Raw genomic sequence first — 24,341 nt, 5'->3', positions numbered from 1 at the left:
AAAGAAAGAAAGAAAGAAAGAAAGAAAGAAAGAAAAGAAAAGAAAATGTTCCAGTCATTTATCATCAGGGAACTGAACATTGACACAACAATGAGATACCCATAACACACATCAGAATGACCTAAACCAGGGATGCGGATAACATAAAATGCTGGTAAGAATGTAGGGTAAAACATTACTCACACATTACTACTGAGAATACAAAAGTGGCACTGCCACTTATGGCTGGAGATGTTGTCTAATGGTAGAATCCTTATGTAGCTCCGGTCATAGGTTCAAACCCAGAATCACCTAAAACAGTCAAACAAACCATGTTCTAACATAGCATCCACAAATAGTGGTCTTTGAGATCTGTCTAAAGAAATTAAGAATTCATCTACAGGAACCGAAAAGATTGCTCAGTAGTTAAGAGCCCTTGTTGCTCAATCATGACATCTGAAGTTCAGATTTCTGGGACGTGCTGTGTGGCTCACAAATATCCGTAGTTACAAATGTAAGGCATCTAGTACCTTCTCTGTGGATACTGCACATTCATGTGTAGATACACATATGCACACACACAGTATAAGGAAATCACATTTAAAAAAACAAGAACAAACAAACAAAAACCCCTAAAATAGAGTATGGGGACGTGGCTCAGCAGTTAAGAGCACTGGTTGTTCTCCCAGGTTAATTCTCAGCACCTACATGGCAGATCTCAATTGTCTGTAACTCCAGTTTCATAGGATCTAACACCCTCACACAGACATACATGCAGGCAAAACACCAGTACATCAATGCACATAAAAATAAATAAATGTTAAAAAAAAGAATTTTCAAAAGCAAACCTTAGGTCCACAAAAACATACACATGGCTCTATTAGTTTTATTCATTATTTCCCAGAGTTGGAAGGAACCAAGCTATCTTTCATTAGGTGAATGGATAAAAGTAACTACATGACATTTTAGAGATGCCCAAGTTATAGTTATAGGAAAAACATTCAGTGGATGCTAGGGATTATGAGAGAGGGTGAGGACAAACAGACAGAACATAGCTGATCGTCAGGACAGTGAAAATACTATATGATATATTCCTTGTATATGTGTCTAAGTCTACTGACCATGAACCACCAAAAGCGATCCTTAATGTTAGCCATGGATTTCCTGCAGTAAGCTGTCAGTATGAGTCAACAGCCTGGCTGAGAAGATAGACATGGGGTATGTTAGTTACTATTCTGTAGCTGTGATAAAATATTACCAAAACCAACTGGAGAAGAAAGAGTTTTACTTGGCTTACAATTTCAGAGGGAGAGTCCATACCAACAGGGACAGCATGGTGACAGGCAGCCTAGTCCAGGACAGAGAGAGATCACTTCGCCACCTCACATTGGAACCACAGACAGCAAATTAGAACTGTGTCAATGATATTAACTTTTAAAGCCAACTCCCAGTGATATACTTTCTCAGGCAAGGCTCCATAACCTCTTCCTGACATTCTACAATCTCTTCAAACAGAACTACCGACCTGAGGTTCAAGTGTTCCAATAGAGGAGTCTGTGGGACATTCCCATCCAAGCTACCACATAGACCCCATGTCACAGGGAAAGCTGTGCCTGTCTAGGAGCAGGAGATCAAAGGGAGATGTTGGTATCCTTTGCTTGGTTCTGTGGTGAATTGAAATGGCCTCCTCTAAAGATGGTACATTAAAATGGAGAAATATAGAACTGTTTATTTTAATGAAACAAAATGGTGACTGAGAAACAGTTCTCCTATGAGGCTGCTTCGGTGATCAGAGACATTCTAAATACCAAAGAGCCTTGTGGCTGAACTAATTTAACCTCTGAATTTAATCACCAAGAAATAGATGTAGAGGATTGGCTTTGATTTTGAAATTATGGAGATTATGTAATTATGTCAACAGAGTAGAGTATGAACTTAGATTCCTCCCAATTAAGTCTGGCATTTTTTTCCTGTTAGATCTTTTTTTATTGATTCTTCCGTATTTTAGTACCATTTTCATATCAGAAAAGTATGTAACAGGGGATATATATATATATATATATATTCCTAACCATAAACTGTGTATACATAAAAATATATGATATATATGTGTGTATTAATTATATTATATTACTATATAATTATTAATAATTATATTAATTATATTACTACATAATTATACTATATTACTATATTAGGGAAAGTTCTTTACCACTGAGCTATGTTTCTGGCCTCTCTACAATATCTACTTACATTAGAATTCTTTGCTCAGTAAAATGGGGTCAAACAGTTAGAGATTTGTACTGAATAGATTTGTACTGAGTGTTACCCAAATGCCCACTGTGTATGTAATGGTACATAATGATATCTGTTATTTCACTGTGTCAGGGATGGATTCTAACAGAAGACATTTTACTGCACATGCTGGTGCATTTTCCAACTCTTGAAAAAATAAAATTAATCTTTCTTTCTTTGAAGACTAATAACTCAAAGAGAAACCCAACCAGGTTTTAATTTGACAATGTTAGTCCCGTGCATGGCAGATTCACAGCCTGTGCTTCCCCCCTTACCAAGCAATTATCTGTAAAACTGTATGTGCTGGGCTAAAATGCTTAGGAAGTCTACAAGTACATTAATGTAGCTTCTTAATTGCCTATAATGGCATTTTCAGGCTATTGTAACCTATCACATTTATCATATTCCTAATAAAATTACTCCATTTTTGTCTAAGGCCTTTTTTATTTACTCTTCATTTAATTTGGAGTAACTAGGAAAAAAAACAACACATAATTTGATTCTTGAGAAATTAAATCACTGAAAATGAAGAAGCAAATAGAAATCCCAGGTTAAGAGCTGAATCCACTTATGAGGTAGTTACTGAAACCCCCAAGTCTTGTTGATGAGTGATTTTTGTGCCCAGGGCATCAAAGGATAACAATTGAGGAATGCAGGGATTTTTTGCTGAGATTCTCAGGTATCCTCAGTGGGGGAGAATAGAAAATCTGAGGACCCCTTTGATCTGCAGAACAGGTGTCTCCTGATATGGAGATGTATTACCCTTCCAAAGTTTGTTGCCCTTAAGGCAAATTTCATCTCCTCTGTCCCATTTTGCCCTGTCAGCCATTAAGAAATCCAACCGACATTTCAAGACTAAAGATTCTCAAGCATTATGTAGTTTTGAAATCCTAGTATGATGCTGATACTGATTTATCAAAGGTAGGGCAGGTAGTAGAATACTAAACTCACTGAGAAATCTGCAGGCTGACCCCCTAATACCAAATGCTGTTTAAGCCACTAATGGAGAAAGGAGTGCGAGCATCAGACCCCGAAAGTCAAGAATGGGTATCAGTAGGCTCCAGAGATGTTAGAGCTCAGTGGGGGTGTCTAGCTCCCATGGAGGCCCTGTCAGTATGGCTGGTTACCCTTCACCAATGATCAATTACTCTGCCACCCTCCCTTTATGAATACCTTTAGCTGTATTCACTTGCTCTTTGTTTGCTCAAACTTCCCCATTTTGCTCCATCTAAGCCATGGGTGGAGTCATCTCAAAGGCAGTCCAATTGCAATTGTCCAGGTGGATCTCAGGCTCCACTGACTTGCTCCTATGTTGGGTTTCTGGGAAAGCCATAGCATAGATGAAATTGCTGGGTTCAGAGATGGTCTTGCCTTTTGTCTCCCCGGGCTTGCTGCTCTTCCCAGATGGCCTCCTTGGCCTACTCCTTGGGTTCAGTGAAGACATTTTTTTTTTTTTTTTTTTTTTTGCCTCCTGGTCTGCAAAGTTAGTTGAAAAGTGGATTTTGGTTTAGTATGCTGAAGTCTCTCTGTTTGATGGTATTATATAGATAGTATGGAAGAGACTGGGAGAAGTGTATGGTGTGTGTGTGTGTGTGTGTGTGTGTGTGTGTGTATGTGTGTGTGTTTGTGTGGGTGCGTGTAGGTTATATTGGACACAATGCATAGGGACAATTTAAAGAAGGAAAGATTTATTTTGGCTCCCCTCCCCTTTTTTTTAAAAGAGGGTTTCAGTTTACCATGCCCAGGAAGGCTTGGCAAGATCATAGAGGCCACTCTTCCCATCACAAAGAAGCTATGAGTCTGGATCTAACCCTCAAGGGTCTATCCACAGTGGCCTACTTCTGTCAGCTAGGTGTTTTCCACACATGCTTCATAGATGCCCAAAATAATGAAACAAGCTCTGGGACAAACTTTCTAAATGTTAGCCCCAAAGGGACATTCATCACACATAGGAGAGAAAGAGAGAGAGAGAGAGGAGAGAGAGAGAGAGAGAGGGAGAGAGAGAGAGAGAGAGAGAGAGAGAATGCTGAATAGATGATATGACAAATTTGAAGTGTTGAGGCTAGAAATCCCCTTTGTCCAGCTCCTTGAGGACCATCAGAGACATAGAGCCAGAAAGTTGCAAACCCAGATTACCAAGATGGGATATACATTCCAGGGCCAGTTCTTGGCCTGAGAGAAGACATTTTATATTTATTCATTCTTGTTTATTATCAGTAGACTTGAGGGAGAATGCCCACATTACCCTTCCTTATTGAAACACCTTGAGTTAGTTTTTCCATCAGTATAGGTTTGAACCTTTGAAAAGCAGGGTTAGGATGTTTCCTGTTGTATGTAGATTGTGGAGTGCTGCGCTGGTGTAGGTGATCATCTTGAGACACGTTAATCTGTTACACTATGTGATATATACTTCATATATATGGGGGGATCTCACACACGAGACACTTTAAGAGACAACATCTCTAGTGTCAGAGATTTTCAAAGTGATTTCTTCTGGTAGAGAGAGCTTGCTGCATATTTCCTATGAGTCAAACACCTTCTTGCAGGATTTTCTTTTTAATAGCAACTCAGTTTCCTTCACAGTCTACCCCATACCAGTCCTATTTCTTAGTATTAAATGCCATATTCAATGGTATTAATGTCATATTCATAGATGGAGAGAAGACAGGCAGGAATCCCTGACTAATTGCCTTTTTCTGAGTAGTCTTGAAGGTGAGCCAAAAGATGATAGATAAGTGGTAGGAGAATTTCTACTTCCTTTCTCTTCCTCTCTGCCATTTTCACATATTCATTTTGATGGTGAAGCAAATAAAAGAAATAGCAAAGCATGAGATCACTTTTTTTTTTTTACTGGCTATAGTGGAATCAGAAAAATGCAGAAGTGTTGAGATTGGGTGTGACGTGTGGAGAAATCGTTCTTTGCAGTTGCCTGGAGAGTGTCTCAATGTTTAGGGCCAGTGTGTTATTTGCTAGGCTGCCTGTCTGCTTGACCCGATGCATTGGCGTCTGAGAGAAATAGATCTCAGGAGAGAATTTATTTGGGTCACCATAGCAACAGTAGGGGGGTGCATGAAACAATCTGTCTGTAGGCCTATAAAGAGTGCACACAAGCCTGCATGGCAACTTCAGCGCTTGCTTCTTTGGGTTTAAGTGTAAAATCTAATATTTAATTTTTTTTTCCATTGGCATTCAAACTTTTCTCTGGCCACTGGTGGTTAATGTGGTGTGACTCAGGCTTTGCTGTCTGATGTCTCCTTAAGAAGTTAGATTCCTCCAGGGAGTCAGTGACTGTTACACTTTTGAGTCATAACACCTGTCTAGTAGGAATAAACTTTTAAAAAAATTATCTTGTTCTATCTTTTTTTAGTTTCTGACTAATAAAAAAAATGTTCTTTTTACCAGTGTGTACTAACACCAGGAGCCCTGTTTTATCATTCCATTACCGAGCTGAACGTTTTAAATGTCATTTTGAAGAACATTTTCCCGAGCCTCTCACAAAGAAATGCCTTTCATGTTGGGATTCAATATGGGAATTTAATTCAACCTTGCGCTGAGATGCGGGAAAGATTAACAGATTATGGGATGAAAATGGGAATTTAAATGGCAGATCAAAGAGTGTTGAGTAGGCTGTCTTCTTGACTTCTCCAGCTAAGAGGCAGACGAATAAAAACAAAGCCCAAGTATTTGAAAAGGAGCAGGCATCAAAGAGCGTCACACATGTTTGCTTCAAATCTCCATGCTGGAAGCCAGGTGTTAGGATGTGTGGACACACTGAAACATCAAGAGACTGAAACATTTACCTCTGTGATGGCTTTCTCCTCCTCTGCCCTGTTTCTACGTCTTCACCCTTATCTAATCCCAGGCTTTCTTGAACTGCATCTCCTGCTTTGACTCTAGCTCCTGTGCAGAACCTCCAGTAGAGCTCCTGTGTAAGCCACATTAGGTCTGCCTAGGCACTGAGTGGCATGGTGGACTTTCTCCATGTGCCTGGAACTGTCTCATATTTAGCACTGATCGTCCCAGACAGCTCTTTAGGCCCAGACAAACCTAGCACTCAGAGTTACTTCTGATTAACAGCTATTTGTATCACCGCTTTGCCAGTGGCTCCAAAATATGCTGTGTTTGTATAGAATTAGCCACATGTATCTATTTAACATTTAAATAATTAAAATTAAACACGGTCAAAGTTTTAGCTCCTGAGTCTCTACGCTTGGACTCAGTACCCCCTCTATTGGATAATGCAGACACAGGACATCAATAGGCAATCGATATCAACATTATAGATGATAGTGCTGGTCTATGTAACACAACTACTAAATGTAGGTGTTGGGAGAGGTAGGGACATGCAAAGTTTCCCTATGATTTGTGGGTTAGATAGAATGTTTGCTAGAAGCATGGCAGTCTAAAAGAAACAAACACTCCTTTGTATGTACTTCACTTTGAAGTTCTCCTAATGCCGACTATGGAACACGGAATACGGCTATCTATCATCCTTAATGGGCCATTCATCAAGCAAGTATTGAGCACCGGTGCTGCGGATACCGTGATGAATTATGGTGTCTGTATTCTAGTAACTTATGGTCTAAAATGAGGAGAAGAGCGTGAGACCACATAATAAGGATTGGTTAGCAACTGAGGGTTGTAGGCTCTTCAGGGATGATGCCTGAATTGGACTGAGCAGGGACAGGCCATTCAGTCTGTAAGCAAGGGCTCGAACTCAGGAGCTACCTCCTCTAAGTTGGAATCCTGGTTCCTCCTGCCCGTGGGTTTTTGAGCTAGTGTTATAACCTGATCTTATTAAGTGGGGGCGGGTAATACGTTTCCTACAAGCTTGTTGTCATGCTTCAATGCATTAGCATTCAGAAGGCTCATTGTCCAGGTCCTGGCCAAGGGCATGTACAATATAATTATTTATTAAATCAATCAAGCAGGCAATGTAGGATAACATGCAAGGCTCTGAATGTGAACAACAAGAGATGTGGATTTCATGGTTGGGCAAGAGTACTAGAGGCTTTCTAGGATTGTGGTGTTTGAAGTATCCTTAGAGGTTGGTATAGCAATATGGCTGTGAATGGGGCAGTGGGGTGTGTAGAAGAGGTGAGAGGAGAAAAAGACTGAGGAGAGAGCTGATGAGGGTCACAGTGAGTGGGAAATACGAATATGTCAGGTTAATGGATGAGAAGTCCTTGAACTTTCAAATAAAGGGCAAGAGGTGAGGTGCACACTTAGAAAAAAATTCTAGTTTGGGTTCCAGAAAATTGCAGTCGAGAAAATAGGGTCTAAAAATCCAAGGAGGGCTGGGGAAGTTAAACAGAATCATTGACTGATTAGATGTGTGGAATGATTGACAGGGGTGGGGTGGGGTAGGGGAAGCCCAGTGATAATGAATTCATTAGTTAAACTAATAAACCTGAGAATAAAACGGAAACATGGTAAGTTTGCAGGCCAACTTCAGTGGCGGTTTTCCCTGCTTCTAGCAGATGTCACAGAAGACATGCCACACTTGCTAACCAATCTACAGTGAACTGGTAGTTGGAACTTTCATCGTTTTTAAAGAAAATATCTCTGAGATATGGAGAAAGTTAAAGGGGAGACTTGAGGGTGGTACCTGGCAGAAAGTTTAACATTATTCTGTTATTCTAAGTTATTGCTTTGTCTTTAGAAAAGTAATAAAGGCTTATTTCCTTGGTAACTTCATCTGTGTGCTCAGGGCTGTCACCTTCCCCCCACATTAGTATTAGATTTTAATAAAGGACAACATAGAGTGAAGAAAGATGTTTTCTCAATCTCAAGAGCAGAGCATGCAATTTAGTTTGGGGAAAGTTTCTAATATTGTTTTTATTTTCTCAGTGCCTTGAAAGTGATATTTGACTTTATTTAACTGCAAACAGAAAATAAGGCTGTGTTTTGCTAATGCTTAGGACTGGGGCATGCCACTGTGCACTGTGAGCATGCACGTGGGGCTGGGGGAGGGGGGCGTTCCTCACTTGTTTTACTGTTTTACTTCTTGATAGCATTTTGTAGCCAGGAAAGACTTGAGTGTGCTGATTAGCAACAGGCTCCCAAGGGGCTAGGGATGTAGCTCAGTCTCTTGAGGGGCTGAGGACGTAACTTACCATGTGTGAGGCTATGGGCTTCATGCTCATCAATGAGAGCAATGAAAAGGGTCTCCCCAGATCATCTTCTCTCCTTCCAACTGCTGTACATTTAACAGTGCCATTAGATGAGCTCAATGTCTGAGCCTCCTGTGGTTCATGAGTTTTGGTCCTTAACACAGATCTACTTCCTTCATGGTGATGCCCCAGGTCTCCCAATGAGTGTCCTTTCCCTCACAGTGTCTTTTGAGGGTGACAGCATTCCTATCTAGCAAGCACAAAGCCAGATTTCCCCATAACTAGATCTTTCCATCTGATATCATCACTCCCTACTTCCCACCATGAGATACCAGTAGGCTGCTTCCCCACACCACCAATATGTCTCATTTCTCTTTTTCATTTTGTTTCTTGGGTCTGAAAAAAGATTATAACAAAATGGAAAGGCAAGTAGTAGTACCTGTTTATATATTATGATTGTATTCGTGTGTGTGTGTGTGTGTGTGTGTGTGTGTGTGTGTGTGAGAGAGAGAGAGAGAGAGAGAGAGAGAGAGAATTATATACACTCCATTAGTGAGGCAACTGAAGTGTAGAGAGGCTGAGAAGTTTGAGGAAACCCACTCATCAAAACTGGGGGAACTGGAATTCTACTCCGTGTGGTCCAATTGTAGAATCCATGCTACTAGTTTTGTTCCGAAAATTTTTCTGTCCATTGCCACACATGTACCTTGACTTGGTCAGAAGTGCCACATCTAGTCACGGGACCCATAGGACTGTGACTTGGCAAGGAGGCTCTTCCAGACCCTGGGACTTCTCTCATGCACACTTGGCTTCAAAATATTAGCCTTTAAGATTTCCCAGAAATGGAGAAAAACACTAGGACTCTACCCATGCCTTCCCATAATCCTTTTCTTTTACTAAACATTATGGTAGCAGTGGTCATAGCAGTGGTTCAAATTGCTGAGGAGTGAAAGACGACTTTTAACCACCACTCTTACAGATGGAAAAAGGGACTGGAGAATTTGTGACACCTCCCAAGCTATGAGTCTCCAGAGGTGACACAAAGAGTGGCCCAGAGATAAAGGACTTAGCTTTTCCACATAGTCTCCTTAGGCTTTACTTCGTATGAATCTCTTCCCTGCATCTGCTAGCTTCTGCATCGCCCCTGGAAGACAAACACAGCTACAGCATCAAGCTTCCATGAGGCCCAGGTTTTCTGACTCTTTAGTACACTTTCCTGCTGTGTTCTTTCGCTAGTGAGAGATGCTGCTTTCTTCTCTACATTTCCTTCACAGAAGCCCCAACTGCAGCTAAGAACGACCAAGGATTCTCGTTCCTCCACGCACCCTCTCATTACTTTGAGACAAATTAGCCTTGTGCCTGAGGTGGCCAGCATCGATAGTGATTTTCAGTAGTGATTCCTTTCTATTTTGTGATTCCTTTCTGTTTGTCTAATACACAGCCAAGAAAAAAAAAGTTCCCCTTATTACCAGAGAAAATGGAAAGTCCTCACCTACGGGTCAAATCCTATTACAATGAATGCTGCCCAGTTGACATCTCTGTGGATATAAAAGCTTTTTTGGCCATAGCACCCATCTTTCAGAAAGCACCGTGAGAGCCATTTTCACCTTCCAGCACCCCTTTTCATCTCCTTCCTTTCATCTGAATCACTTCCGGAGCAGTGTTCTATCTCACCTCTTGAAATTCCCAGAGACCTCTTTCAGAAGAGCCCCGTCTCTAAATTACCAGGAGCCATCCAGAGCCCACACCATGCATCCTTATTGCTGAAGGTTCCCTCCCTTTGCCTCATCCAAAGTTGGCTCTGGCAGATGCTGTACCTGCCCCTTTATCCTCAACTTCCCCACAGACTCTGATGACCTGGTACTTAGATAGGAGCTCATAGAGCTACTGAGTGCCTTTCTTTGGCCTCTGTAGCATGGGCCACCTGCCATTCTTCTGATAACTCCTCTGTAGTTTCCCTTTCTCCCTTGAACGCCTCGTAGAGTGCTATCTGGAGTTTTTAAACTTTCCATCTCTGTCCGGGCTCTCTCCCTCCCGATTTATCATCTTTTCCCTGTGGCTTACTGTTTCATTGCTTTGAACCTCCCTTGGCTACCTCCTTACTTCAGTCTCTGCAGTGCATCTCATTGCCAGTCTCTTTCCCACCCACGCAGGGATGCCTGCAGACAAAATACTCCCAGATACTGCTTCCACCATAGGGGTCAAAACTTTTCTTCTCATTAGGAGGCAACCTAGAACTCTGCTCCTGTATCCACCCCCGCCCCCTTGATCACTGTCACAGATATAAAACTGACACCGGCTTCAAATGACTTTGTCCTCCCATCCACCTAGACTGGAGGGCTGGCAGGTGTTTCTGCAAAAGGGTCAGATAGTAAACAGCAGAAGCTTTGTAAGCTAGATGGCCTTTGTGGCCTGAAAGCAGCTATAGGCAATATGCAAATGACAGTCATAGATGTATTTCAATAGAACTTGATTAAAAAAAAAAAAGTCAGTGGCTGAGAATTTGTTTCTGAATTATAGTTTGTGAGCGAGTAGTCCGGACTGCACCTGTTTTGTCAAGCCTGCAGTCTTTGAACCAGTAAGGGGGAATTGATGGCTAGAGTCTCTTCAGTGATGGAGTTCAGGTCAAACTGCTGTGTTTTGCCCCCAGCAGAGACATTTTTGACCTATCCTGAACCATCTGTCCACATTCTTTCAATTTCTCTCTCACCCTAGCTGAAATGGGGGCTCTGCTTTCTGCTTCTTTCCCACATTTCTCTTGATTGAGTCCTCCCCAGAGTCTATACTCAAACAATTTATTTCTTTTAACTACCTTGGTTCTTTTACTCTTTCAATCAACTCTTCACTGTGTTAGAGCTATCTCCGTCATTTTAAGAGGCTTGAATATAGGCTTTGTTGTTGTTGATGATGCTATTGTTTCTAGTTTCCCTTTCTTAAGTTTCATTCCAGCAAAAATCCACAGGTTTTAATGGTGAGGGTCACATAGATATAGTTTAATGTCATGGAGTTTAAAGATCATTGGTTTGTTCCCAGTTCTTCAGTTGTTAAGAACACGGTTCATTCCAGTTAGTTTAAACAAAAATCACATTATTTCAGGGCAGTGAATAATTTACAGACTTCCCAGGTCTGGGAATAAAGTATGTGTTTCAGAGAGACAGAAATAATCTTGCTAGGAGAAACACTCCAAAATAGTAAGGGACTTCTTGAGGCCAGACCCCACTGCCAACTCTGACTACAGCTTGCCTCTCCCACACACTGCAGCTCCCTTGCCCCAGCCCAAGGCAGGACTCTGTGCCCAAGAATCTCACACCCACTCTTGCTGCTCATGTCTGCCTTCCTGGTCTTCTAGGGTTGAGTTGCCCAGCAGAACCTAGGTCACACACCGAACAAACGAGGCTAAAACCTGTAGCTTTCCAGCCTCCATGGTATGGAAAGGTACAGAGAGCTGGGATCCTGTTAGTACCTGCTGCCATGACTACCCACAGCCTTGGATCACATTGGATCTCCTATAGATAAAATGGGGGCAAAAGTATATTAATACTGTTTTTATACTGTTTGTATACCTCTCACACATGTATTTAAAACATAGCTGTCATGTTTTTCTTACCAGACCCTGTACAAATGCTTTTACTTTATAACTATACATTGATACCATAAAAGAAACTTTCCCTTATGCTTAAAATCATAAAGGAATATACATCGAGGAAGCTCCTCATCTCATAACCACAGTGCTATGATTTGCTGAAATCTATCCTTTACTCAGTTCATACTAACATGAAGGTATTCTTAGTCCATGTGTGTGTATTTGGGGCATGTGCATGTGCATGTGCGTGTGTGTGTGTGTGTGTGTGTGTGTGTGTGTGTGTGTGTGTGTGTATTTGGTGTGTGTATTTGGTGTGTGTGTGCTGATTGCGTCTATAACCATTGGCCTGACTCTGAACTCTAAAATACTCTTATATCCTTTTTATTGGCATAAGATATCATCATAATTGTATAAGTGCTGTGGCTTGGATCTGGTTTGATTTTCCTCCAAGGGTTCCCATGTCTGAGGCTTGATCGTCAGTGTAGAGCAGTGGTTTTCAACTTTCTTCATGCTTGGCCCTTTAATACAGGTCCTTATCTGTTGGGGCCCTCTAGCCAAATAATTATTTTTGTTTCTACTTCATAACTGCAATTTTTGCTACTGTTATGAATCATAATATGACATCTGTGTTTTCTGATGGTCTTTGGGGACCTCGACTCACAGGGTGAGAACCACTGATATAGAAGCACTGAGATAGGAGGGACCTTCAAGAGTTAGAACCTAGGGGAAGCCAAGGGAAGCCTTGGCCTACCGAGCATGGGGACACTTCTCAGTTCTCAGTCAGTTCTCACAAGAGCCTAATCCTCTGAACTTCTCTCTGGCTTCCTGTTTTGTGATATGATTTCTCAGCCTATGTGTGATTTAGCTATTATGATCTTGTTTTAGGAAAACCCAGCCGCAGAGTGCAACTCACTGGAGACCTACTAATACAAATGTGGTCAAAAGTGACATCAGGAGCAGCGGATCCTTATGCCTTGATCATAGCGAAGGGCAAAAATGATGCTCATCCAGGCTAAGGGACATGCCAGGCAAGGCTGTGATGGTCTATGTATCTATGTATCTATTTATCTGTGTGTCTGTGTGTCTGTCTGCCTGTTTGTCTGTTTCTTCATACTCATCCGTAGGTTATACATGATAAAGGAACTCACGGCAGGCATCGCTTCAAGCAGAGCATGATCAAGTGCAACATTTTTCTAAGCTCGGCTAACTGAACTTAGAGGTCAAGTGTATGTTGTGATTCATCCACATTAACTTTTAGAGAGGCAGCCATCATTTTCATCCTTCTTTTTACAGAGGCTGAAACAATCCAGATAGCGTGGGTCTTCCTGGCTTGTGACATGAGAGGTCAGAATTTGAACGTGGTACTTAGGTCCCCAAGTGAAGCTTTCTCTTGATGTCTTTTTTTTTAAAAAAAGATATTTTCTTTATTTATATTTCAAATGTTATCTTCTTTCCTGATTTCCCCTCTGAAAACCCCCTATCCCATTCCCCCTTCCCCTGCTCACCAATTCACCCACTCCCACTTCCCTGTCCTGGCATTCCCCTACACTGGGGCTTCGAGCCTTCTCAGGACCAAGGGCCTCTCCTTGCATTGATGCCAGATAAGGCCATCCTCTGCTACATATGCGGGACATGGGTCCCTCCATGTGTAATCTTTGGTGTCTTGTACGTGTGTCTTGTGTTATGTGCTGCACTCTGGAAGATCTGTACTCTGCACAGTAAGGAACAATTTTACCATATATTTGTGGATTTTGCTCTTAAGGTCAGTCATTCTCATCGCTGCTCTGGACTAGAGGGACAGTGTGTGTGCGTGTGTGTGTGTGTGTGTGTGTGTGTGTGTGTGTATACAGGTGCACACATGCCCGTGTACATGTCGAGGCCAGCAGACAAACTCAAGGTGTCAGTCCTTACCTCCCACCGTGTTTCAGGCAGCGACTCTATTTGTTGACTCGTGATGCCAGGTTTGATGTCCTGTGGACTCTAAGGGATTTTCTTGTTCCTGTGTCTTCCTGTTTTGTCATAGGAGTGCCGAGTTGCAGATGTACACTACTATACCAGGCTTTACATGGGTTCTAGAGACCCAACCCCATGTTCTCACACTTGTCCAGCTTTGCTCCCTGAGCCATATCACCAACCCCAGCCTCCCAATAAAGGACAGACAGTGTCTACACAAAGATCATTCCAATGGAATATACTACACATAGGGCTTAATGAGTTAACTGCCAAAGAGCTGCTTAGTTGTGTGTGTGTGTGTGTGTGTGTGTGTGTGTGTGTGTGTGTGTGTGATTTAATTGCCTGCTTCTTGGCCAGACTTTTCCTGTTTTATCAAAATCTGATCTTCCCAAAGCAAGAAGAGCAGAGCCAGTGAAAGATGTTGCTCTCTTTAGTTTTCTTTCCTGTCAGGATCACCTTCTAGTCAACGGATGTCACTGAAAGTAGTTCCCCTTTAAACTCAGCTCTAGGGGTTCTTTGTAGAGCTATTTCCAAGCTTGGAACAGATTGGTGGCGATCTGTGAAACACAACTCAACTGGAATGGTTTCTTTTAGGATGCTGTGTTACACTGTGTTGTTGATAAAATTAGAAGGTGCTCCAAGTTGTGAGGTTGTTTAGTTTTAGCTGGTGGTAAATACACACCATTTCAGCAGGCTCAGGGGTAAAGAACTCTTGGTGCTCTTTCAGAGGTCTGCAGTTTGGTTCCTGGCACTCACATTGAGTCATAGCCTGTAGCCCAGCTCCATGGAGTCTGATGGCTTCTTCTGGTCTCTATAAACACTTCCCCACTACCCACTACCACCAACATGCATGAGTTCTCTCTCCTGTGTGCTCTCTCTCTCTCTCTCTCTCTCTCTCTCTCTCTCTCTCTCTCTCTCACACACACACACACACACACACACACACACACACACACACAGGCATTCACACTTGCAAAGTAATTAAAGATGCAAATCCAGTTCTAGCCGTGAAATCAGGGGAAAGCATGAGCTCTGAGTGGGGGTACATTTCCCATGGCAAGTATGCTACTTACAAATTTCCCCTTGTTTTCTCATTTCCTTAGAGTAGGCAGGCGGGTGGATTTACACACATCTTGAGAGCAGTGATCCTCTACCATAGCTGCACATTAGAATCCCTGGGGAGCCTTTAAGAAGTACTAGTGGAACAAACAGTCCTGTTTAATAGGGGTGAGGTCTGGCCTGAATGCTATAGTCTTAAAAACCCTCTAAGGATTCAAACATGAGCTGAGCCTGAGAAATACACTGTTGGAGAGTCAGGTGTTAGTGAGTGCTGTCCGTCGACTTCTGAGTTTATCATTAGCTTGGTTTAATTTACATTGCCATCTTAGTCTTCCTGTCTGAGGTTCCTGAGTAATGAGATTGCAATCATGCACCATTATGCCTCCTAGATTCTCCATTTAGAGCTCTTAGAATGGACTAACTTACTAATACAAGAGAAAGATGAAGGGAGTTAACTGACTCAAAGGAAGAGCTGTCTTACCAGGTCTCTCAGAGAATGGATATAAGCCAATCAAGGTAGCAGACACTAATGGGCAGACACTCTAGCTCTGCTGGACTGAATCAGCTCCAGACACCTTCTGTCCTCTTAAGTTTTGCTTAAGGTTCATATTTCAAGGATAGAGAGAGAGAGACTTGGCTATGTTCTTCGGACACTCTTAGCCAGGAGCGGGTTGGGGGGATGGTAGCTCCCCAAAGCAAAGTTGATTTGCTCTTCACAGAAGATGGCACTGTTGATTCTTGGCAGGCATCAGCAACAGATGTCCCCACACCCTGAATCCATTTTGCTCTGAATGGGGAGGCTGTAAGGAACACTTGTCTCAGAAGGCAGTTGGCTTAAGATCAGACTCCCCTGATATCTGCTAATTTGCCCATGGTAGGTCTTCATTCATTCAGGAAATGTTTGCTGAATATCTATAATGTGGAAGTTTCTCTGGGACTGCCAAGTTGAGGAAGTAGTTGGAGCTTTTCTGGGTAGTTCCAATCTCAGGAGTGGAAGAGAGTGCCAGGCTAAGCATGGTCTGCCAGGCAACATGTGACTCATTCTACAGAGAGAAACAAACAAACAAACAAACAAACAAAAACAAAAACAGAAAACCAGCCAGGACAACACTGTTTGAGTGCCCACACATCCCGACTGAGCAGAAGATAAGGGTGACCACATGTTCTTAGGGCAGTGGCTCTCAACCTTCCCAATGATGGGACCCTTTAATAAAGTTCCTCATACTGTAATGGCCCCCAACCATAAAATTATTTTTCTTGCTACTTCATAACTAATTTTGCTACTGTTAGGAAGTACAATATAAATGTCTGATATGTAGGATATCTGATATGTGACCCCTGTGTATGGATCATTCGGTCTCCAAAGGGGAGGAAACCCACAGGTTACAGACCACTGTCATAGACAAACTTGACCCTTGTGCTGATTATTCACTATTAGCATCTCTGACTTCTGACCCAATCTTTTCCTAGCATGTCTGAGTTCCTTGTCTCAACCTACGGAGAGTATAGTCCTTCTCATGAACTTTGACTTACAGAGCTGTCTTGGTCCTCACCTATTTTCCTGAACATAATCTCATACGCTCCTCACTTAGACCGTTACCATTATTATTGTTTTCTACCAGTCTTCTAAGATCTACTTCTGCTATTTCTTTGCATTGGTAAACAAGATCCAAGAACTGCTTTCTCCATGAGCATAGTATTCTTTATTAGGTATGTAGACTATGCTAGATCTGGGGCAAAGGCACATGCATGCTCATCCTGTGTAGTCGGTACTCAGTTAAGATATGGTGTAGTTTCATGGTTCTTTGTCATTGTTACTTACATGGCTTAGAAGGCACTTAGAACAAGGATTTCACATGTACCAATGTACTTACCTTTGACAACTGTCTTATGGGGCAAAGATACTCCTGTGCCGCCCCCACCCCCTTTTAAAGTTGAGAGCACAGTAGACCAACATCTAAGAACTTGTTTGAGATTTCTGCGATAATAATCGGGCTGAGCTGTTTTGTAGTTTAACCTTATGATGGCTATTGATATTTGCTGATATCTACAGTGTCTTTACATGGTTGCTTTCAGTAGTAAACCATGAGCTAGTGAGGAATTCTTCACAAATGAAAGAACGAATGAAGCATATACTGATCACGCCCTCTGAATAACATCGATTTGAATTTATCTTTAATTTTATTAAAGAGACAATAATTACACCTCAGCCATTATATCAGCCACTGTACTCTACAAAAGTGATGTGGAGCTTACTTGAGCTTTGAGTTAATTTATTACTTTAAATAACTGAAATATGTTTATCTTCAGAGTATTGGTTTCTTTGGCCACTATAAACAGACAGTGCTTCCGGAAAATGCAGCAATGACCAAGTGAGTCACTGTGGTAGCACGCGTGCGCGCGCGCGCGTATGTGTGTGTGTGTGTGTGTGTGTGTGTGTGTGTGTAGGGGTGTGTAGGGGTCTGGGATGGGCGTGGAAGGGATTGTCCTTCTTTTCCTTTATTGGGTTTCCTGTGCTTGGTTTTCTAGGCTGGAGCTGACTCTCCTGGAGTTAATTCCTCAATTGTCCTTGCTCTGTCAGAAGTCCTTTTCTTTCTAAGGATTCCTTTAATCCACTGCAGTTCTGTCTTGATAGCACCAAATGTCATCTGGCAGGTGAGTGGCCTTACCTGCTATCTACCTATATTGTCAACAGACAATGCAAACTCTCTTTCAGCCTTACTTTTAGAACACTGAATCCTAAGGCAGACATCACAACCCCAAAAAGAACTGTCCTATTTGCCATCCTTGCACTTGGCTGGAGAATAATAGAAATTATTGCTTGTTTGATTTGTCTTTATTTACTATTTTTAGAAGAGCTACTTATTGTTAAGTGATGGAGAAAGAATGCCAATAAACCAATACCTGGGTGAATCCTGGGCTGAGGAACCCTGCTGTGGAGGCTGCTGAGATGCTGCTGTGCCTTTCAAAGCCGGGGACTTGGAGAGTGACTGTTCACTGTGACTCTTTGTGTGGCTTTGCCCTTTGTTTAAGTTGTGTCGTGACAAAACCCAGGGTTCCAATAAACATCAGGCTTCACTCTTCTTTTACCTGGAATAGCAGGCACTGGGTACTACCTAAGCCTTCTTTGCAAATATTCCATCTTATGTGTAGGGTTGATAGGAGAACATCAGCCCTGAGTTAAGACTTTAAGCAGAACTGGTGTAGTTTCAGAGTTCAGAACTGAACTGGTAGGGTTGGGGATAAGGTGGAATTACATGAATTCATTTCTGTCTTCAAATAAGATGAAAGTCTGCAGGTGTGGTTGGAAGAAACATTAAAGTCAGGGGTCAAAGAGTAGGTATGGTTTCACAAGCAAAGGGAGAGAGAATGACAGTATAGACATTAGCTTGAAGAAAAAAATTGTGAAGAGTTGACCTCACCAGTGTCAGTAAGATGGGAGGAGCCAGCCAGCAATGGGCAAGTCATAAAGCTTTGTTTCTCAAACTGAGTCTTCTGTTTTCATCTGGATGGCTTTGGAAACACGGAAAATAGTGCTGATGGGTTTTCAGCTTGCAGGAACCTTCTGCTCAGCAAGGGGAAAGCTGGGTTGTAGGTGTCTGGGAGTTTGAGGCAGTAGGTAGGACTCAGGTGATTAAGTAGTAGGAAGAACTCTTTCTTTCTGTCTCTGTCTCTCTCTGTCTCTCTGTCTCTCTATCTCTCTGCCTCTCTGTCTCTGTCTCTCTGTCTCTGTCTCTCTGTCTCTCTGTCTCTCTGTCTCTCTCTCTGTCTCTCTCTCTCTCTGTCTCTCTCTCTCTCTCCTTCTCTCTCTGGATGTGTGTAGGTGTGTGTGTAATATTTTATAAGGCAAAATCTACAGAGATGGATGAATTGCTGAAGTTGAATATATGTTGTAAGGACTTCCTCCACGTGACCTGGTAGCTGAATGGTTGGTATCTTTGCCTGCACACAAATGGCCTATAGCAGGAGAAGCAGGCTTGGGGGAAGAGATGACAACATGTGGACACATCTGCATTGGACTATTTTATTCAGGCCCTTAGCCTTGGACACTGGGCAAACAAGGTGATAGTTCTGCTTACTAAAGTCTCAAACAGCAGACCAGTGAAACAAGTCATGTCACCTGTCACACCTCGGATCTTCTGTTCTTCCAAACCTACATACAGAACCTGTTCTTCCAAACCTACATACAGAACCTGTTCTTCCAAACCTACATACAGAACCTGTTCTTCCAAACNTACATACAGAACCTGTTCTTCCAAACCTACATACAGAACCTGTTCTTCCAAACCTACATACAGAACCTGTTCTTCCAAACCTACATACAGAACCTACCCACTTCTTCTTCTTGTTTTTCCAATCTTATGACCCCTTTGGAGCAAACAGTCATCCAGCCTGGTTTTTTCTGGCTACACTGTAACATTCTGTCATTTTCAAAGCATATCCTTTTGACCAGGCTACCAAGTTTCTCCTTTAAGTTAATGGAGTCTGGTGTGTGTGTGTGTGTGTGTGTGTGTGTGTGTGTGTGTGTGTAATTCTGAACTTCAGCATTCAGTAACAGACTCCTTTCCAGCTTCATGTTTCAGGGAGAATGCCCAGAGGACATCATCTGTACTCATGAGAGTCCTACAGTTTTGTTCTATCCCCTTACAACTGGCCGCCATTGCCATCCTTGCTGGTGTCTTGAATTCATGATGAGAACAGCTATGTCTGTACTGTCTGATAAGAATTTTCTATTTGATGCTGTAATGGTTAACCTCAAGTGTCTACCTCACTCTGCTAAGGTACCCAGCTATTTGGTTGATTACTAGGCTCCATGCTGACTCTATTTTTTTTTATGTGAGTGACATTTATTAACTTAAAATAAGGCACACTGTGCTATGGGGGAAGTTGTTACACTGTGAATTAAAGACCTTCAGAGTAACACTAGGTTTTTCCTAGGAAAGGAGGGATTCTCCATGAATATAATACAGGGAAGCAAAGCATCTTGAGTTCTCAACTTCCTTAGAGACAACTGGCAGTTCTACAAACTAAATTCTTTAAAAGCAGTCTCTCCCTCTACTGAAGTAACCTTTTAGTTCTGTTTCTTTGGTTTGAAGTGATTCGGTTGCCTCTATCAAGGGTCATCTGAGGCTTTCCAGCTCTCGACTTTACAAGGCACCAATCTGTCTCTGTAGGAGATGGTCTCTTCACCTCTGTATTTGGTCCCGTCGGCCCCTTGTAATCCTGCCAGTACCTTCATGTCGTATATTCCCCTGAAGATTACGTGGACACTGTTTCCCTACCACCTTCCTAAGGTTCCTCACTCTACACTACTTAATTAGAGAGGAACCGAGGTAAAGAACTACATTCTTGCTTGCAGCTTCAAGGGGGCCAGGGCCCACACCTTGTTTGCTCCGCCATGTCCTCCCCAGTCTCCTACAGAGAATCTAGCTTGCAGTACGTATAAAGGCAATAATTTCTAATGAGCACATAGAGACAGACTGTTTCCACTCTATCTGCCCCCTCTACTGACTACTTGCCCTAGATCCCAAAATCTAAATATCAGTTGTCCAATACCAGCTCTTATGCCACCAACAGGATCAGTCCAAGTGTGAATACCTCTTTAGGGAGCATTGCTGCTTAGCCCTTTGTTCTCAATTCAAATTTGTCTCCTTCTGCATCTGCCCGCTTCCCATCTGATCCCCGATCATCTGTCTTACTTTGTAGTCTAATGATTTTTTTTCTAGATTATCTATATTCTCCAACATGAATGAGACTAGGACTTATTTTCTTTGTCCCTTTGGTTCTTCAAGTAGTGTCCTGAGCATCTTAAATGCTGAGTTAATTATACATAAAGGAAAGGATGGCTAGGAGAACAAAAGAGAGATGGAGTCAAAGAAACAGTGAAAGACAGACTAGAGATGGTAATGGTTAGTCAAAGAAGTCTCTAGGTTAAGTCTCCCCACTCTAAGAATGTGTCTGAGTCATTCTACTAGCTCACATATCAATTATTTTTAAGACTCTAACTTTGGTTTCAGACCCCAGGTCAAGGGGCTGAGGTATATATTTTACATACCAAAGCAAACCTGGCTTCCAAGGTGTCTCAGGATTCTTCAGTCCTTACCTGCCATACCCTACCCCCAACTTTAGATTTTCCAACCCAGGGGCTTGGCTGACCTTCTCCCAGAAGCTCTTTGCTATATAATCCAGACATTATTTTGGGCCCTCCTTCTCCTCCTCCTCCACCTCCCCTTCTCCTCTTCCTCCTCTTCCTCTTCTTCCCCCATCTATCTATCTGTGTGCATATTTTCTCTCTTTCTCTTCCCCTTCTCCTCTGTCTCCCTTTCTATGGTGACTTCCTGGCCTTCTTCCTTGAAGCCAGTGAGCTTGCCCACCCTAGAGCAGCTTCCCAATAAATCTATGTTTGTATATATTTTAATCTGGCTTGAATTGGCTCATTTTTACCATCAGAGAAATAATTTATCTATCTCATTGGCATTAAACATATTTTGTGAGTTTGTATTTGTATGTGTGCAGGAGCACATGCACATATGCATGCATGGTGTTGAGGCCAGAGAACAACCTAAGCTGTCATTCCTCAGACATGTGTTCTGGGGATTGAACCCAGGTCCTCATGCTTGCAAAGCAAGCACATTATTAATGGAGCCATCTCCCAAGTCCTGATGTAAAAAGTGTGGATCAAATACACAGAAAATTCATTTGTGCCTTGCAGGAATTGCAGCTGATTTAAGACTTGAAAATAGCCAGAAAATTTAATTCATTGGCTCACAGAACCTCAAACTCATTTCCTACATGCATAGTCCATAACACACAACAGTGCAATAAGGAATAATAATACAGCAGGATGGGTTTTTAACTAATAAATATGTGGAAAGGCATTTCTGTGACCACAATGCACATGGCTTGAAATCAGCATGAGCAGGACTGGAGCTGGGTATGCTGAGATCCATTGGTGAGCTGTTTATTTGTGGCCAGATCCTAGAGAGACTCAGATGGAAGAATTTACTACAATTAGAATGTCAGGTCACGTTCCCAGTTTCCCTTCGTCAAATTGCATTTCTAAAAATAAGATAATGGAAATATGTATTTGTGTGGGAGAGGGCTTATTGTGGAGAGCTGCAAATAAGACAGGGCAAAGTGCCTGTGCTCATAAGCCCCATCAGGAGGGCACTTTCACTGCAGTTAGCTTCTGAGCCTTGAAGAAAGTTGTGCAATGCACTCTGTCCCCAAGGAGAGTGGCCAGGAAAGCTAGTGGCTGCACTGATGAGTCTTTAGAATAAAAAGAAGGCAGGTAGCATTATTTTACTGGTTATAGCCTGTTTATTCCTTTCCATACCACCTGACCTCTGCTTCTTTTAAGGTGTAGAAGCAAAAATCTGCTAGTTCATTAATCACATATTGGGGGACTTAAACCTTTAATGGGTCCTGGAGACTATTTGGTGGTCATTTAGTAATGAAAAGAATGCAGAGTATGGCAGGAGCCCAAAAGGTGACGCCTGCCTCATTTTCCCTTCAGCTTCCTGTGGGCACGGATATAGTTAAATCAGGGTCCAGCATTTTGGCTGACACCTGTCATCCCAGACTGGAGAGGCTGAAGCAAAAGGATTGCTATGACTTTGAGATCTACATTGCTTTCCATACCAAGCCTCTGATCAATGAAACCAAAGGGAGCAAGCAAATTCCTAAGTCAGCATAAGAAACAAAAAAGCTTGTGAGTTTTACTACTGGTGTGTAAGAAAACCCAGATGATCTGTGAGGTCCCTTCTATAAAGATACTTAATGAATCAGTTGATTAATTAATTAAAGAGAGATTAATTAATTAAGTGGGAGGGAAGTCTGGCATCTGTCGTGTTGGAATATTTAGGCTGTTACACTAGAGATTATAATGAGAAGGATTTCTTTGCTGAGCTAAGAATAATAAACTTTGTACCGACTCTATACAGTCATGAAAAAATAGGAATATACATTTTCTTTGAGTCAGCTTAGGATGGGAGTGAAAAACATGTTCATTTGAACTCGTGTGGTAGTACACACCTTTAATCCCGGCCCTGGGTTTTAGGGTGGGGCAGAGGAAGGCAGATCTATATCTGAGTTTGTCAGAGATTAGTTTGATAAATTCTGGTGTACTCAGGGCTGCATAGTGAAATCCTCTCTCAAAAACAACAACAAAACACAAGAGACAAGAATCAGCAATAAAAAAATTTTTTGGGAATAAAGTTGAGATAACATAATTTTAACTATTAAGTACTTACTATGTGATTAACAGCCTGCTGGAGTCCAGCTATATGTAGCTAAAGGTGTGTGTAAAATGATATTAATATTCTGTATATGTTAATAAGGCTGAAAATTAATATGGTGGCAGTTATTCCTTAACCAGCTAGTTCCCCAAATAATGACACAGAGACCTTTTAATATTTCAAAGTCTAGACCTTAGTTGGGCAGACTTTCAGCTAAGTTCATCTATGTTAACCCAGCTACCTAGCCCTATGCAGCCACATGGCTAACTATATCTTCTAGGCCCCATAGCCATGTTCTTTTCCTCTCATATCTCTTGACAAAAAGACCTTCCTCTTTCTTCTTCCCAGAGTTCTTTGCTCCCTCCCAGGAAGTCCCACCTTCCACTTCTTGCCTCACTAATTGGCCATCAGATTTTTATTAAAACCAATCAGAGAATGCTTTAGGTAAGTGAGAAATGACAGAAACACAACTTCACACAGTATATCCAAGGCTTTTGGGTGGGCTATGAAAGAGGTTGGCTCTCTCTTGCTTCCAGTGGTTCCAAGTTGCTGCTTGGAAACACTTTCTTCCTATATATTACAAAAAAATCCTTTTAATAATGTTATTATTTATCTTAGATGTGCTAGCAGTGTATTCTTTCCATTGAGAGGCTTTGTCAATCACTATGCCAGTCTCCCTTTATTTTTGAACATGGAAATATTGATTGGGAGTTCTCTCTGTACACTCCAAAGATGGCTTCCATTGTCTTCTCTTCATCATCATCTCTGATAAGAATTTAGCTATTGTTGCTTTTTAAACATAACATCTTCTCCTGCATCTCTTTCAAGTATTTTATTGCTATTATCTGTGGTTTTCAGCAGTTTGATGTGATGTGGGTTGATGTGGGTTTATTTAGTCTTTTCAGGGTGCATTTAGGGGATATTGACTTTGCTTACAGTCCTCAGAATTCCTCAAACTTTATGTTACCATGTTCATGAGTTTGGAAAATATTCAGGTACTCTATTAATTAACTATTAATTTTGTTTCTTATTTTGCTATATTAATTATGTATGTTAGATTTTTCATTACTATCTCATAATGTTTGTCTTCTCTTTTGTAACTTTTGAATTCTTTTTCTCCTC

Source organism: Mus caroli, chromosome 10 (assembly GCF_900094665.2).
Source record: "Mus caroli chromosome 10, CAROLI_EIJ_v1.1, whole genome shotgun sequence".
NCBI lineage: Eukaryota > Metazoa > Chordata > Mammalia > Rodentia > Muridae > Mus > Mus caroli.
The sequence above is the reverse complement of the archived record's forward strand: the minus strand, read 5'-3'. Positions refer to the sequence as shown.